This window comes from Anomaloglossus baeobatrachus, chromosome 5, assembly GCF_048569485.1.
Source record: "Anomaloglossus baeobatrachus isolate aAnoBae1 chromosome 5, aAnoBae1.hap1, whole genome shotgun sequence".
Lineage (NCBI taxonomy): Eukaryota > Metazoa > Chordata > Amphibia > Anura > Aromobatidae > Anomaloglossus > Anomaloglossus baeobatrachus.
Window position 1 is genome coordinate 167,700,466 of NC_134357.1, and position 17,030 is coordinate 167,717,495.

At 49.5% G+C, this 17,030-nt stretch overlaps 1 protein-coding gene across 1 annotated transcript in view; it reads left to right on the forward strand.

The window, feature by feature from the left end:
- Window positions 1-895: 895 nt before the first annotated feature.
- Window positions 896-17,030, forward strand: part of NCOA4 (nuclear receptor coactivator 4) — a 65,481-nt gene continuing 49,346 nt past the window's right edge. Inside the window, exon 1 of the mRNA XM_075349009.1 lies at window positions 896-980. The gene's annotated coding sequence lies outside the window, so the exon portion shown is untranslated. The remainder of the gene's footprint in view (window positions 981-17,030) is intronic.

Here is a 17,030-nt window from a genome sequence, read left to right on the forward strand (position 1 = left end):
GAGGAGACCCCGGAGTATGAGGAGACCCCGGAATACGAGGAGACTCCGGTGTACGAGGAGACCCCGGAGTATGAGGAGACCCCGGAATACGAGGAGACTCCGGTGTACGAGGAGACCCCGGAGTATGAGGAGACCCCGGAGTATGAGGAGACCCCGGTGTATGAGGAGACCCCGGTGTATGAGGAGACCCCGGTGTATGAGGAGACCCCGGTGTATGAGGAGACCCCGGTGTATGAGGAGACCCCGCTGTATGAGGCAACCCCGATGTATGAGGCAACCCCGATGTATGAGGAGACCCCGGTGTATGAGGAAACCCCAGTGTAGAAGGAGACTCGGTGTAGAAGGAGACCCACGGTGTATGAGGCGACCCCGCTGTATGAGGCGACCCCGCTGTATGAGGCGACCACGGTGTATGAGGAGACCCACGGTGTATGAGGAGACCCCGCTGTATGAGGCGACCCCGGTGTATGAGGAGACCCCGGTGTATGAGGAGACCCCGGTGTACGAGGAAACCCCAGTGTAGAAGGAGACCCACGGTGTACGAGGAGACCCCGGTGTACGAGGAGACCCCGGTGTACGAGGAGACCCCGGTGTACGAGGAGACCCCGGTGTACGAGGAGACCCCGGTGTAGAAGGAGACCCACGGTGCACGAGGAGACCCCGGTGCACGAGGAGACCCCGGTGCACGAGGAGACCCCGGTGCACGAGGAGACCCCGGTGCACGAGGAGACGCCATTGCGAGGTTTCAGTGCTGCTCACGCTACAGAAATATCGCCCTGTAATACCGTCTCTATCCACCAGGCGGCAGCACGGGTGCACTGAGCGTCACTGAACTTGATCTCGTCTCGCGAGATTTCCGCCCTCTTTCTTTCCTCCACCCGGCGTGTATACACACCATACGGGTAACGGGACTCCCGGTCTCGGCCCTCGGGGCGGATTGTTACACATATTGCAGATCGCTGCGTTGCTGAAACCAAGCGGTGAGTAACAACCAACTCTACCTTGGAGAGTGACCTGAATAATGACCTAGTGCCACTGCCGCCCAGCTGGAACATTTGTCCGCGCATGCGTGCTGGTTTTATGGAGGCCCTGCAGGGGTCTGTGAGTGGCGACTGGCCTTGATTGCTCCACATTACATAACATGTATGGGGTGAGCCGAGCAGGACCCCCGAGTATCCATGAGGCCAGCAGTGCCCCTGTGTGTTCCACATTGTATACATGTATGTTGTGACCCGTCCGTGGCTCCCCTTCATTCTGTCACCTCGGCTTTATTTGTGGTACTGTATGTTACAGAACAATTACAGCTGAGCCCCATTTATCAGGGGATATACTAACAAGAATGATGAAAAGGAATAAATAAAAATGAAGGTAATAACTTATTAGATGTATATTATGTAGATGTATAAAAGGCTTCTTGGGCAAGTTAGACATGGAATGAACATGAACTATCTGTAGATAATAGAACGCATATGCCATATAACCAGGTATATTATGTTACCTGAGCACTATAGGTGTGGAATGATCATGAAATATCTGTAGATTGCACCTATAATGCTCAGGTAACATAATATACACCTGGTTATATGGCATATGCGTTCATTCTATTATTATCTACAGATATTTCATGTTCATTCCATGTCTAACTTGCCCAAGAAGCCTTTTATACATCTACATAATATACACCTAATAAGTTATTATCTTCATTCTTTTTATTTATTCCTTTTCATCATTCTTTTTAGTATGTCCCATTTATCAGTTACAATATTTGGATTTTTGAGGTGGTTTCTTCTTTTTTTTTGTCTTGTGTATCTTTGTGTTGGCTAATTATGTAATAAAGTCATCAAAATGGGTGACCAGTGAAAAATAAAATAGTGCAAATGTCACATTTGTCTGCAAAAAAATGAGATTATGTAGATAAGAGCACAGCGCAGCCTCATTCACACATCTGCGACAGTCACATCCGCCAAAAAGACCAGGTGTGACTGTCCTAAGTATACCGGGCTGTGCCCATCGTTACCATCGGTTTCATCAGTGATTTTCACATATGGCTAAATAGATAACATTTCTTCCGTACATTACAATGTTAATCATGGACAGCACCAGACTGTACACGGAGGTCCTCCATGTGCTGTCCAGGATTTTCACAGACCCATTGACTTGTACAGTTGATTTTGTTTTGATGCGTTTTTGACAATGTGTGTTTTTATTCAATGGGTGAAAAATAGTGATGGGCGGACCGGACTGTAAAGTCCCCCCCCCCCCCCTCTCCTCCTCAGATGTATACTGCTGCGTTCACATCCGCGGTTGGTTTTCCACGTGTCTGTCCAAAGCAGGTTTGTTATACAAGTGATGTAAATGGAAGCAGGTGGGATATACTTGGTATTATGGGGTGTCACTGGGTTCAAATTTGTCGGTTTTAGAATGGAAAAAATAACCTTCATTAGGGTACGGTTCCACTAGCGTATAACTCCTGATGCGAGAGCGATATGCTAATGACCCTCTGCTGCGAGCGTCAGCCCGAGGGTCATGTGACTGTGCTGTGATCTTGCGATCATATCACAGCCTTGGAGAAGAGGAAGGGAGCACTTTCTCCCCATCTCATCTGTGGCCTGTCTCTGCGTATATCGCACTGCACTCTGATTACATGCAAGTGCAGTGCGATGTTTCACACGCTCCCATAGACTTGTATGGGGGGGTGTGAGCTGAGACTCGCTGCCAAACGCAGCATGCTGGGATTCTTTGCCCATGCCGCTATGGCATGAGAAATCAATCGCAGATGGATGCTGCCCTATAGTTTTGTACAAGAGTGAGAGCAATCTGATGTGTTATTGGATTGCACTCACCCGTATAAAACGCAAGTGGAACCAAACCCTAAGGATAAGTTCACACTTCCGTTGTTTTTGTTTTGCATCAGTCACAATCCGTAGCCTTGAGGAATTACGGTATCCTGCAAAATATTTTTCAGGAATCCTGTTTTTCCCCATAGACTTCTATTAGTGACGGATTGCGACTGATGATGCTGTGTTGCATCCGCTGCGTCGCGGTCAGTCGTTTTTTAACTGACCGCCGGGCGGGAGCAACGCAGCCTGTAACGTTTTTTGAGCAGCGCGATCCGTAGGATTTTGCCCCCGTAACCAGGATAAACATCGGGTAACCAAGCAATGCGCTTTGGTTAGTTACCCGATATTTACAGTGGTTACGGGTGCAGGGAGCCAGCGCTAAGCTGGTATCCAAGATAAATATCGGGTAACCAAGCAAAAAGTGCTTTGCTTATACCCGATATTTACCCTGGATACAGTGTGCAAGGAGGCCGACACTTCACCACTCTGCTCCGCCCCCTCCCGCACTCCGCATGTGTATACACACACACACACACACACACACACACACCCACCTGTCCCCAGCCATGCAGACCGCGGCACTAACGTCCTCAGCTCCGCCCCCGAACTCCGCCCCCAGCACACAACGGAGTCCAACAATGAAATTCTTTCTTTGTCACCCGTTGTACAACGCATCAGTCACATGCGTCAAGCAATGCATGTGACTGATGCAAAACAACGGAAATGTGAACTTAGCCTTACACAGAACTTTTCTTTTTTAGCTCTTAATACTGACAAATACGGGACTCCAGAACATTCATAGGGGCTATTGTTTTGTCCTGTAACTGGTCCATAGATATAAGTTCAGTTTCCCCTAAAGCAGAACGAGCTGACCCTTGCCTAGCCTGCTATAAACTGAGATTTTACCATCCTGCTATAAGGAAAAAGGCATTGGTTGAAGAAGAAAAAAAAAAAGAAAAATGAGCTTCTGTGCCGGTGGCAGGCGTCATCAGGAGCTTGGAGTATACAGCGCCATAAGCAGGACGTGTTCAGCTTTGTACTTACTGTGAGAATAATGCATTTCATTTTACAGAAATGTAATAATTGTGTTCAGGTCCGGGGTACATTGCTGGAGAGTATGGATACATGTGCGGCCATTAGGTTTTGGCATCTTTGGAAAGTAATGAGCCTCAGGAGTGGGCCCCTTCCTGTATGGTGGGGTGGTTGCAGCGGGCTTGGTTCCCCGGTCTCTGGCAGTGATGAGGCTGCACATGGCTCCTCTCATTGTTTTGCACTGATTGCCACATTTGAGGTCATAATATGTTCTGTAATTTGAGGCTTTTGTTTTTGTAAAGTTGCTGCCTGTTTTGGACAGGTCTGCTGTACAGCCCTCCCTGGCCTTGTGACTACAGCTGCATACCATGAAGGACAAGCTGTGTCCGTCGCGAGGACTTCTTAGGAAGTGAATGTTTCTGCAGTCTGTAGACTAGTGAAAACACTGCCTGGGTACAATGGTCCTTGTGACTTTATATCAGTGGTCAGCATTGCAGAATGCCTTCATTGTCTATGCTGCTGCAGATGAGCCGTGTGTCTGGACTTCTGTGACTCAAGGCCTGGATCTGAGAGCAGTCAGGTAGTTTAGAGAATATATTTTATTTTTCTTAGTGGTTTTGAAGATTATGAAAACTAGGCTGCTTTCTTCTAAAAACAGAATACAAAGAACATGTACAAGGTGTAACTGAACCGCAGAAATCCGAGGGCTATCGACATGCCCTAACAAAGGAAAGGCATAGCTGAAGGATCTGCTGTTACTTGTGTCTCCACTGATCAGTCATTATCAAGGGCAGACCCTAAAGAACGAACAACAGCTGATGGAGTCACAAAAAACACTAGGATCTATCCCAAAAATATCCTTTAGTTAAAAACATCATTAGCCGTGCTGTTCTGTTCAGTCAAAAATGATCGAATTTGAAATTTTATTTTTTTTTAATATTCATGCCATTTCTGAAACATGGGGGTATTTGACTTTTCCTCATTTGAGGGGTTCTTACGATGGGTTGGTATTTTTTGTTTTTTGTTTACTTTTTTCAAAAGTAACTGGAACATTATAAGTGTATAGTTAAACCTGAACAAAACAGCAGGGTTAAAAGGATTGTTATATACAGTGCCTTGCGAAAGTATTCGTCTCCCTTGAATTTTTCAACCTTTTCCCACATTTCAGGCTTCAAACACAAAGATAAGAATTTTAATGTTATGGTGAAGAATCAACAACAAGTGGGACACAATTGTGAAGTTGAACGAAATTTATTGTTTATTTTAAACAATAAATGAAAATTGGGGCGTGCAATATTATTCGTCCCCTTTAAGTTAATACTTTGTAGCGCCTCCTTTTGCTGCGATTACAGCTGCAAGTTGCTTGGGTATGTGTCTATCAGTTTTGCACATCGAGAGACTGAAATTCTTGTCCATTCTTCCTTTGCAAATAGCTGGATCTAGTGAGGTTGGATGGAGAGCGTTTGTGAACAGCAGTTTTCAGCTCTTTCCACAGATTCTCGATTGGATTCGGGTCTGGACTTTGACTTGGCCATTCTAACACCTGGATACATTTATTTGTGAACCATGCCATTGTAGATTTTGCTTTATGTTTTGGATCATTGTCTTGTTGAAAGACAAATCTCAGTCCCAGTCTCAGGTCTTTTGCCGACTCCAACAGGTTTTCTTTAAGAATGGTCCTGTATTTGGTTCCATCCATCTTCCCATCAATTGTAACCATCTTCCCTGTCCCTGCTAAAGAAAAGCAGGCCCAAATCATGATGCTGCCACCACCATGTTTGACAGTGGGGATGGTGTGTTCAGGGTGATGAGCTGTGTTGCTTTTACGCCAAACATATTGTATAGCATTGTTCCCAAAAAGTTTTATTTTGGTTTCATCTGACCAGAGCACCTTCTTCCACATGTTTGGTGTGTCTCCCAGGTGGCTTGTGGCAAACTTTAGACAACACTTTTTATGGATATCTTTGAGAAATGTCTTTCTTCTTGCCACTCTTCCATAAAGGCCAGATTTGTGCAGTGTACAACTTATTGTTGTCCTATGGACAGACTCTCCCACCTCAGCTGTAGATCTCTGCAGTTCATCCCGAGTGATCATGGGCCTCATGGCTGCATATCTGATCAGTCTTCTCCTTGTTTGAGATGAAAGTTTGGATGGACGGCCGGGTCTTGGTTGATTTGCAGTGGTATGATACTCCTTCCATTCCAATATGATCGCTTGCACAGTGCTCCTTGGGATGTTTAGTTTTGGAAATCTTTTTGTAACCAAATCCAGCTTTAAACTTCTCCACAACAGTATCATGGACCTGCCTGTTGTGTTCCTTGGTCTTCATGATGCTCTCTGTGCTTTAAACAGAACACTGAGACTATCACAGAGCAGGTGCATTTATACAGAGACTGGATTACACACAGGTGGCTTATATTTATCATTATCAGTCATTTAGGACAACATTGGATCATTCAGAGATCCTCAATGAACGTCTGGAGTGAGTTTGCTGCACTGAAAATAAAGGGGATGAATAATATTGCACGCCACACTTTTCAGTTTTTATTTTTAAAAAAGGTTTCAAATAGACAAAAAATTTCATTCAACTTCACAATTGTGTCCCACTTGTTGTTGATTCTTCACCATTAATTTAATTATTTTTTTTATCTTTGAAGCCTGAAATGTGGGAAAAGGTTAAAAAATTCAAGGGAGTCGAATACGTTCGTAAGGCACTGTATCATACGAGGGTCTGTGAAAAAGTTATGGGAGAACATCACTATCCCTGTAAAGAACTAAGTATAACAAAAAAAGATTGAAACAATGTGATGGGGTATACAATGCATATCAATCCCTACAAAATGTATTATAGAAGGGACAATGGGCAAATTTAGTCAATTTAATAATCATGCCTATCACTTCCCATGTGGTCCTGTAAGTGAGGTGTAAAGATTAGTATAAAGTGCAGTGCTTCCCATAGGGAATTACTGGGTGTCCCACACTGTTTCTTTTTCACATGCAAATGTAAATTGTATTGCTAGATTTTATATAGCACCACTGTTTAGCGCCAGGTAATTGGTGCACGCGACTTCTGTATTAGTGTCAGCCAACTAATCCTAGATTGATGGCATCTGTGAAAGACACTAAAGCGGGCTTAACACGCTGTGATCTCGCTAGCAAGATCGCATGTGATCGTACCTGCCCCTGTCGGTTGTGCGACACGGGCAAATCGCTGCCCATGCCGCACAACCTCGCTTAACTCCATCACACGGACTTACCTGCCCTGCGACGTTGCTCTGGCCGGCGAACCGCCTCCTTTCGGCGTCACAGCGACGTTACACGGCAGCCGTCCAATAGAAGCGGAGGGGCGGAGATAAGCGGGACGTAACATCCCGCCCACCTCCTTCCTTCCTCATTGCCGGTGGAGGCAGGTAAGGAGATGTTCGTCGCTCCTGCGGTGTCACACATAGCGATGTGTGCGGCTGCAGGAACGACGAACAACATCGCTAATAAGCAGAAAACGATTTTTTGTTTCAGGACGACCACTCCGCGGCAAGCGATTTTGACCGCTTTTGCGATCGTTTAAGCGTCACACACTGCGATATCGTTAATGACGCCGGATGTGCGTCACAAACATCGTGACCCCCGACGATAATTCATTAACGATATCGTAGCGTGTAAAGCCCGCTTAACACTCAAGGGGAGAATAACCCTATGGGCTGTATGTACATGACATTTGGGCCATGTTATTTTTTTTGTGCAGCACCGGCAAAAAAAAATAAAAAAAATATATATATATATATATATATATATATATATATATATATATATATATATATATATATATATTTATTTTATTTATTTTCACATTTCTCACTAATATTTAGAAAAGCTCATCCACTAGGTTTCATTAGTTCAATAATGGTCCTTTAGTGTTTTGTCAATAGATAAGAGCTTTCTCCCCTTCCGCTGGACCGTTCGATGTGCTGCAGCCTGGAGTTTGTGACTTTCTTTGAATTTTAAGGCTTTATTATTTCTTAAAAAAAAAAAAAAAGAGTAAAAATAAAGTAGCTGACAAGCCGTTTAACCCATTGCCGTCTGCAGCTGACCAGGCAGGTTTCAGTTACTTTTTTTTATTTGAGGAGCACTGAAAAAAAGGAATCACAGAATTGGATACTTCCTATTTTATTTTCACATGGTCAGCGCACTCACAAGGAGCTACACTAATATGTGTGTGCGTACCCTTAATCTGCAGCCAAAAAGTGCATGCATGAGCAGAACTGCAGGAGGTGTAGCTATGGGGCTACGGGACTGTAAGGAAATACATGTTTGCACCAGTGTCTCTAGAGTTGTAGACCCTTAAAAGGAACCTGTCACCACTTTTTTGGCATCTAAGCGGCGGCCACCACCAACGGGCTCTTATATACAGCATGTTAGAATGCTGTATGTAAGAGCCCAGGCCGCTGTGAGAACATAAAGAACACTTTATAATACTTACCTAATGGTCGCGCGGTTGGTCATATGGGTGTCTGTTGTCCGGTGCCGGCGCCGCCTCTTTCGGCCATCTTAGTCCTCCTTCTTCTCTAGCCGCAGTGCATGACGCGTCTGTCATACACACTTGCCGGCATTCAGGTCCTGCGCACTTTGATCTGCCCTGAGCAGGGCAGATCAAAGTATTGTAGGGCGCCTGTGCAGGATCGGCGAGTGTGTATAACGTAGACGCGTCATGTACACAGGCTTCAGAAAGAGGACGAAGATGGCCAAAAGAGGCGGCACCAGCAACAGACAACGAAGACGCCCATATGGCTAACCGAGCAACCGTTAGGTAAGTATTCTAAAGTGTTTTTTTATGTTCTCACAGCGGCCTGGGCTCTTATATACAGCACTAGAAGGTGGCCCGATTCTAACGTATCGGGTAGTCTAGAATGTGTATGTAGGTTAGCAGATTGAATAATAAGGTAATGAATGGACTGGATGGGTTAGGTTTAATTTAGTATATTCTTATAATTGTTTATTGGTTTATAGGCTCTTTAGCGCACGCGGTGTGGCGACGGTTGTCACTGTAATGACGTCATTTTGGAGCAAGATAGACAGACTGACAGACAGAATAAGGCAATTATATGCAGCATCCTGGTCTGTGTCCTATCCTGGTATAGTCTCCATCCATGTATGGCCCCCATCCTGGTATGTGGGCCGATGCTCTCATGTGGCCCAATGCTGGTATGTGCCCCCAACGTGGTGCAGCCACCATCTTGACATGTGCCCCCATCCTGTGGAGTAATGTGTGCGGGGGGCGGAGTGCGGGGGGTGGAGCCGAGCGGGCCATGGCGCTGAGGAAGTCAGTGCTGGGGACTGCATAGACAGGTGACTATCCAGTTGTGTGTGTGTGTGTGTGTGTGTGTTCAGTGTATACATGTGGAGGGCGGGGGTGTATCTGAGCGGGGTAATGTGTGCGGGGGTGGAGCCGAGCGGGGCCATGGCGCTGAGGACATCAGTGGGGACTGGGGACTGCATGGCTGGGGATAGGTGACTATTCGTGTGTGTTCAGTGTATACATGCGGGGGGCGGAGTATATAGAAAAAGTCCAGCTCACCCAATGGAGACGGCTAAATGTTTGATCGGTGCACGGAAAAGAAAGCAGGATCCCTCTGCAGCAGGACGTAGTGTAGAAAATTATCCAGCATCCAGATCAGTAGATTGGTTAAAAATCAATTTTCTTTATCGTTCCTATGGGAGACCCAGACCATGGGTGTATAGCTACTGCCTCCGGAGGACACACAAAGTACTACACTCAAAACGTGTAGCTCCTCCCTCCTAGCATATACACCCCCTGCTAGCCAGTCCTAGCCAGTTTCAATGCTTTGTGTTTCAGGAGGTCACACACACATGCATTCTCTGATTTTGATTTTTGATTTTTCCTTCTGGATCAAAGATTTGGAAGAAAAGCGGGTCCAGCTGGACTCCCGGCATGTCCCTTCTCACCCCACTGTGTCGGCGGTGCTGTTAAGGTTGATTTTCCAAGGCTGGAGCCTTCTCATGCCGCGCTCCTTCACCATCCCATGCTGGGGCTCTGGCTTGAAGTGGGAGCCAACACGGTTCTCACTGCTTTGCAGGAGACCGGTCTCCATCCGCAGCCCTTTTTTCAGGATCCTGCTGGACGGAGCTATCACCCCCCCAGGGACCTGGCAACCTGCGTCTCACAAGCTAAGTATATGAGACGTTATTACCACAGAAAGTGGTCTTCTTCGGCGCTCCATTGGGAGACCCAGACGATTGGGGTGTACAGCACTGCCTCCGGAGGCCACACAAAGCAATTACACTAAAAAGTGTAAGGCCCCTCCCCTTCTGGCTATACACCCCCAGTGGGATCACTGGCTCACCAGTTTTCTGCTTTGTGCGAAGGAGGTCAGACATCCACGCATAGCTCCACTGTTTGTAGTCAGCAGTAGCTGCTGACTATATCGGATGGAAGAAAAGAGGGCCCATATAGGGCCCCCAGCATGCTCCCTTCTCACCCGCGGTGGTGTTTGTAAGGTTGAGGTACCTATTGCTGGTACGGAGGCTGGAGCCCACATGCTGTTTTCCTTCCACATCCCCTGGGGGGCTCTGTGGAAGTGGGATCTTGCCGGCCCCCAAGCCCTGAGGCCGGGCTCCATCCACAGACCCAGAGAACCTGCTGGATTTGGAGCATGAGTACAGTCAGGGACAAGGCCCTGCATCATTCAGGTACTCGGTGTCCCCGGCAGGCACGGACACTCTCAAGGCTTGCTGAGTGTTGTAGTGCGCCGGGGACAGTAGCGCTGTGTGCTGGGGTTAGGTCACTGCAGCTTTGCTGAGTGACGTTACATGTTGGGAACTACTGCGCCGACCGCTCCTGGAGCGGCGGCGCAGCTGCGACTTGTGGTGCGCCGGGGACTTTGCGCCGACCGCGCTTTTACGGCGGCGGCGCTTCTAACTTTAGCCCCCGGCTTCTGCGGCCTAGCGCCGCTTCGTTCCCGCCCCCACCCTGTCACTCAGGGTAGGGGAGAGACGCTGCTCAATTGGCAGCGCCGAGGGCTGGAGCTTTATTTACATGCTCCAGCCCTCTCACTAGGCACAGGGGGAAGCGGGCTTCCCGCTCTTCGTCTGTATACGCCCAGGGCCCGCCCCCCCTCTCCACAAGGACGCCGGCAGCCATTACACATGCGGTCTGGCTGGGGAAAGGCAGCAGGCTCTGGGAGACCCAGACTAGAGGGATTTCGGCGACCACACACCCGCTCCTAAGCGGGCGGTAAGCAGCACAGTAGTGCTGGCCCCGCTAGTGCCTCAGTGATATATTAGTGTACTTTTTTCTTGGTACCATATATATATATATAGTTGCACTGTAAGGTCGCTTCTTGGCTGGACACCCTGTACTGCTCTGAGGAGGCAGCAACATGTCATCCGCAAAACGCAAGGGTGCCAAGGCACGGGCTGTGTACACTGTTTGTACTGCATGTGGGGCTGATCTACCGGCAGGCTCCAATGACTCACATTGTGTGCAATGTTCAGTCCCAGTGGCACTTCGTCAGCCAGAGCCTATTGTGGTGGTAGCCCAGGCAGAGCCGCCTGTGAACCCTGCCCCGGTGACGGGGACAGACTTTGCAGTTTTTGCTGATAAAATGTCTGTGACTATGACAAAAATCCTGGAGACCTTGCAGGCCAGGCCAGTTACTCAGACCATGGACACTGCTGTGTCTATGCTCCCTGGTCCCCCTCAGTTGGAACTAATCCGTACTTCAAGGGGGTCTCAAGCATCACAGGCTGAAGTCTCTGACTCAGATGACAGTCCCAGGCAGCCTAAGCGAGCTCGCTGGGAAAGACCCTCGACGTCATCACACTGCTCAGGGTCTCAGCGAGAAGAGTCTCTCTGTGATGAGACTGAGGACGGTGATCAGGATTCTAATCCTGAGGCCCCTCTCAATCTGGATGCCCCTGATGGTGACGCCATGGTTAATGACCTTATATCGGCAATTAATAGACTGTTGGATATTTCTCCCCCAGCTCCTTCAGCAGAGGAGGCAGCTGCACAGCAGGAGAAGTTCCATTTCCTGTATCCCAAGCGTAAATGAAGTGCTTTTTTGGACCACTCTGACTTCAGAGAATCAATCCAGAAGCACGACGCTCATCCAGACAAGCGTTTCTCTAAACGTTCTAAGGATACCCGTTATCCTTTTCCCTCTGAAGTGGCCAAACGCTGGACCCAGTGTCCAAAGGTGGATCCCCCAATTTCCAAGCTTGCGGCTAGATCCATAGTCGCAGTAGAGGATGGCGCTTCACTTAAAAATGCCAACGACAGACAGATGGACCTTTGGTTGAAATCTGTCTATGAAGCTATCGGCGCGTCGTTTGCTCCAGCATTCGCGGCCGTGTGGGCACTCCAAGCTATTTCAGCTGGTTTAGCACAGGTGGATGCTATCATACATCCAGCAGTACCGCAGGTGGCGTCCCTAACTTCGCAAATGTCTGCGTTTGCGACCTATGCTATCAATGCTGTCCTAGAATCTACGAGCCGTACCTCTATGGCGGCCGCCAATTCTGTGGTTTTGCGCAGAGCCTTATGGTTAAAGGACTGGAAAGCAGATGCTGGTTCCAAAAAATGCTTAACCAGCTTGCCATTATCTAGAGACAGACTGTTTGGTGAGCCATTGGCTGAAATCATAAAACAGTCCAAGGGTAAGGACTCTTCCTTGCCACAGCCCAGAGCAAGTAAACCTCAACAGAAAAAGTGGCAGTCGAGGTTTCGGTCCTTTCGAGGCTCGGGCAAGGCCCAATTCTCCTCGTCCAAAAGGACTCAGAAAGGACAAGGGAGCTCTGATTCCTGGCGGGCTCACTCACGCCCCAGGAAAGCAAATGGAGGAACCGCTTCCAAAGCGGCTACCTCATGACTTTCGGCCTCCTCCCTCCGCATCCTCGGTCGGTGGCAGGCTCTCCCGCTTTTGCGACATTTGGCTGTCACAGGTCAAAGACCGGTGGGTAACAGACATTTTGTCTCGCGGGTACAGAATCGAGTTCAGTTCTCGGCCTCCACTTCGGTTCTTCAGAACCTCCCCACACCCCAACCGAGCAGATGCCCTGCTGCAGGCGGTGGACTCTCTAAGAGCAGAAGGAGTCGTGATCCCTGTCCCCCCTCAGGAACGGGGGCGAGGATTTTACTCCAATCTCTTTGTGGTTCCAAAAAAGGACGGCTCCTTCCGTCCTGTTCTGGACCTAAAACTGCTCAACAAGCATGTGAACGCCAGGCGGTTCCGGATGGAATCCCTCCGCTCAGTCATTGCCTCAATGTCCCAAGGAGATTTCCTAGCATCAATAGACATCAAAGATGCTTATCTCCACGTGCCGATTGCTACAGAGCACCAACGCTTTCTACGCTTCGTGATAGGAGACGACCATCTTCAGTTCGTGGCTCTGCCATTTGGTCTGGCGACAGCCCCTCGGGTGTTCACCAAGATCATGGCGGCAGTGGTAGCAGTCTTGCACTCTCACGGACACTCTGTGATCCCTTACTTGGACGATCTACTGGTCAAGGCACCCTCTCAAGAGGCATGCCAACTCAGCCTGAATGTTGCACTGGAGACTCTCCAGGCGTTCGGGTGGATCATCAACTTCCCAAAGTCAAATCTGTCACCGACCCAATCACTAACGTATCTTGGCATGGAGTTTCATACTCTCTCAGCGATAGTGAAGCTTCCGCTGGACAAGCAGCGGTCTCTACAGACTGGGGTGCAGGCTCTCCTTCAAAGTCAGTCGCACTCCTTAAGACGCCTCATGCACTTCCTCGGGAAGATGGTGGCGGCAATAGAGGCGGTTCCGTTTGCGCAGTTTCATCTGCGTCCACTTCAATGGGACATTCTCCGCCAATGGGACGGGAAGTCAACATCCCTGGACAGGAAAGTCTCCCTTTCCCAGACGGCCAAGGACTCTCTGCAGTGGTGGCTCCTTTCCACCTCATTATCACAGGGAAGATCCTTCCTACCGCCGTCCTGGGCGGTGGTCACGACAGACGCGAGTCTGTCAGGGTGGGGAGCAGTGTTTCTCCACCACAGGGCTCAGGGTACGTGGACTCAGCAGGAGTCCACCCTTCAGATCAATGTTCTGGAAATCAGAGCAGTGTATCTTGCCCTACTAGCCTTCCAGCAGTGGCTGGAAGGGAAGCAGATCCGAATTCAATCGGACAACTCCACAGCGGTGGCATACATCAATCACCAAGGGGGGACACGCAGTCGGCAAGCCTTCCAGGAAGTCCGGCGGATTATGATGTGGGTGGAAGCCACGGCCTCCACCATATCCGCAGTTCACATCCCCGGCGTAGAAAACTGGGAAGCAGACTTCCTCAGTCGCCAGGGAATGGACGCAGGGGAATGGTCCCTTCACCCGGACGTGTTTCAGGAAATCTGTCGCCGATTGGGAAGGCCGGACGTCGACCTAATGGCGTCCCGGCACAACAACAAGGTCCCAACCTTCATGGCACGGTCTCGCGATCAAAGAGCTCTAGCAGCAGACGCCCTAGTGCAAGATTGGTCGCAGTTCCGGCTCCCTTATGTGTTTCCACCTCTGGCACTCTTGCCCAGAGTGCTACGCAAGATCAGATCCGACTGCAGCCGCGTCATACTCGTCGCTCCAGACTGGCCGAGGAGGGCGTGGTATCCGGATCTGTGGCATCTCACGGTCGGCCAACCGTGAGCACTACCAGACCGACCAGACTTACTGTCCCAAGGGCCGTTTTTCCATCGGAATTCTGCGGCCCTGAACCTGACTGTGTGGCCATTGAGTCCTGGATCCTAGCGTCTTCAGGCTTATCCCAAGGGGTCGTTGCCACCATGAGACAGGCTAGGAAGCCCACGTCTGCTAAGATCTACCACAGAACGTGGAGGATATTCTTATCCTGGTGCTCTGCTCAGGGAGTGTCTCCCTGGCCATTTGCGTTACCTACCCTTCTTTCTTTCCTGCAATCTGGGATAGAAAAAGGTTTGTCGCTCGGCTCCCTTAAAGGACAAGTCTCGGCGCTATCCGTCTTTTTTCAGAAGCGTCTAGCACGACTTTCTAAGGTGCGCACGTTCCTACAGGGGGTTTGCCATATTGTTCCCCCGTACAAGCGGCCGTTAGATCCATGGGATCTGAACAGGGTACTAGTTGCCCTCCAGAAGCCGCCCTTCGAGCCTCTGAGGGAGGTTTCACTTTCTAGACTTTCACAAAAAGTGGCTTTTCTGGTAGCGATCACATCTCTTCGGAGAGTGTCTGAGCTAGCAGCGCTATCTTCCAAGGCTCCCTTCCTGGTCTTCCACCAGGACAAGGTAGTGCTGCGCCCCATTCAGGAGTTTCTCCCGAAGGTGGTATCCTCCTTTCATCTTAATCAGGATATCTCTTTGCCTTCGTTTTGTCCTCATGCAGTTCATCGGTATGAGAAGGATTTACATTTGTTAGATCTGGTGAGAGCACTCAGAATCTACATTTCCCGCACGGCGCCCCTGCGCCGTTCGGATGCACTCTTTGTCCTTGTCGCTGGTAAGCGCAAAGGGTCGCAGGCTTCTAAGGCCACCCTGGCTCGATGGATCAAAGAACCAATTCTTGAAGCTTACCGTTCTGCTGGGCTTCCGGTTCCATCAGGGCTGAAGGCCCATTCTACCAGAGCCGTGGGTGCGTCCTGGGCATTGCGACACCAGGCTATGGCTCAACAGGTGTGCCAGGCAGCTACCTGGTCGAGTCTGCACACTTTCACCAAACATTATCAGGTGCATACCTATGCTTCGGCGGACGCCAGCCTAGGTAGAAGAGTCCTGCAGGCGGCAGTTGCCTCCCCGTAGGGGAGGGCTGTCTTCGCAGCTCTAACATGAGGTATTTCTTTACCCACCCAGGGACAGCTTTTGGACGTCCCAATCGTCTGGGTCTCCCAATGGAGCACCGAAGAAGAAGGGAATTTTGTTACTTACCGTAAATTCCTTTTCTTCTAGCTCCTATTGGGAGACCCAGCACCCGCCCTGTTGTCCTTCGGGATTTTTGGTTGTTTTTCGGGTACACATGTTGTTCATGTTGAACGGTTTTCAGTTCTCCGACGTTACTTCGGAGTGAATTTGTTTAAACCAGTTATTGGCTTTCCTCCTTCTTGCTTTTGCACTAAAACTGGTGAGCCAGTGATCCCACTGGGGGTGTATAGCCAGAAGGGGAGGGGCCTTACACTTTTTAGTGTAATTGCTTTGTGTGGCCTCCGGAGGCAGTGCTGTACACCCCAATCGTCTGGGTCTCCCAATAGGAGCTAGAAGAAAAGGAATTTACGGTAAGTAACAAAATTCCCTTCTTTCCAGGGGTCCTTTATATTTATTTATTGGAGGAGTGTGTTTTATGTTTTGTGTTAACGTTTCCGGCCGGTTCTCCAGTTTTCACTGGAGAACCGCGCCGATGGTGCCTGCACGCCGGCCGCATGTTTTACTCTAGGCCCCGGCTTCGCCTGAGGCCTAGTTTCGGTTTCCACTGTCTCTGCTTGTCAGTCAGGCAGAGGGACAGTGTGGCTCCGCCCAACGGCTGCGCAGCATAGGGAAGGGATGCTCCTCACTGAGGAAGGATTCCCTCCCCTGGCTACCTCATTTGCCGCTCTCAGAGTAGGCCCCGCCCCCTCTCCTCGCTCCGGTCGCCATTTTCTCAGCGTTCTCTGTGCCTGCATAGGCACAGAGATTCCACATTGTGACAAGTGGGGGCCTGGGCTGAGGGACTGGGGGCACAGACATGTCTGTTTACACGATCTGGCAGCCACAACCTCCGGTTTGTGCAGCTGCTTATTTTATGTTTATATATGCTGGGGGCCATTCTAGAACAGAGCCCCCACCTCTGCAGCATGTCTTACAGAGCGAGGCTGCAGGCTGTTTTTATTATCCACTGCAGGTAGTCTCGTACGGCTGTACCGAGCTCATAACCACTGTGGCCCCTCAGCTTGGAGGCTCATTAGTGGTCCCTCCAGCTGCTCCGGCTTCGGTGGCTGACCCCTGGTTTGGCTGGAGTCCTATTTCCAGGGGTCGGCTGTCCCGGCATCTGCTGAGCATGCAGCCCCCTTTTCTCTAGTCCCTTCCACGACAGCATAGGAGGTTGTCTCTCCACGCCCTAATTGGGACAGGAAGTTCAAGAGGTTTAAAAGGACCCTCCCACCTCCCACAGCCAGTGTCTTTCCT